This window comes from Piliocolobus tephrosceles, unplaced genomic scaffold (assembly GCF_002776525.5).
Source record: "Piliocolobus tephrosceles isolate RC106 unplaced genomic scaffold, ASM277652v3 unscaffolded_334, whole genome shotgun sequence".
NCBI lineage: Eukaryota > Metazoa > Chordata > Mammalia > Primates > Cercopithecidae > Piliocolobus > Piliocolobus tephrosceles.
In genome coordinates this window covers 234787-235993 of record NW_022316976.1, presented here as the reverse complement: position 1 = coordinate 235993, position 1207 = coordinate 234787, and positions in this window count along the sequence as shown.

Below are 1207 nucleotides of genomic sequence, written 5' to 3'. Positions count from 1 at the left end.
GTCCCTATTAGGCCCTACCAGTACACTGTACAGAAGAAGCCTTTTTATCACTAGGAGATAATTGCTTTCCTCAGAAGCTGCACCCAGCAAAATTGGAATTAATTCCAGCATAACCTGGCTAGGAGCTTACTGAGGCTGACAAAGGAAGAAAGAAATTATAAACAAAAGGAGAAGTTGGAATTAGATATCACATGCTGGCAAGGGCCAAGAAAGTTATTCTGAGATTGGATTTTTAGAGTGTTTAATCAGGGAACCAGAATGTCAAACTTGACAAGTAAGAAGTAATAAGTAATTGACCAGGGGACAATTTATCAAAGCAGAAACTCCAGAGATTGAGACAAACTCACCACCAGGTTAGTCTTAGAAGCTGAGTGAAGTAGAACTGTCCAAGGTGCTCTGGCAGACAAGGAAGAAAAATAGAAACCCAAAGAAGTGGTCATGTAGAAAATGTTTATAATGCAAAACAAAGAAAACAAAAACAACAACAAAAAAAAAACAAATATAAGAAGAATATATTTTTACAAGATAGGCTCCAAGGACATACTCTTTACTAGGACTATCAGAAATATACTTATAAGAAGGATATCGATATCATTAAGAAGTTCAGCAGTGACTGCTCGCTGCAGGTTCAGTTTGAAAATAAGAGAAACAGTCATAAAATAAGGCTCATTAAAAGCCATTGAGATTAATGAGCCCTAAACTAATAGAGGCAAGGTGGCAACATATAATGTCTAAAACATGGGAGGTCAAAATTATTGTAATAACCAGTACAACTGGAGGAAAATGATGAGACATTACTCCTGCAAAGTTATAGAGATGGTTGATTTAGCATCCCTGGGCAAAGTAGATTGCAGTCAACAAGGGTGCTACTAAACATATACAATCAAATAAGGATGAGAATTAAGGAGCAGGAAACTGAGGGCTGTTATCCCAATAAAATGCCACACTAATTTGTAGAACACCTTGACCTCACCATTTTTAGACCTGGATCCCAGTGACTAAAAACGAGGTTGGATATCTAGAAGGTAGAACCCTGTAACACCATGACAGATACATACAGAAAATGGCTTTGTCCACCTGCTTCAGGGATTGAATGCTGAAAACAAAATACCCAGACATTTCAAGGACTATATGGATATAGGGTGAGAGTTGATACTGATATCCTGAGTCTCACAGTGTCATCATGCCTCCTGTTAAAATGAAAACT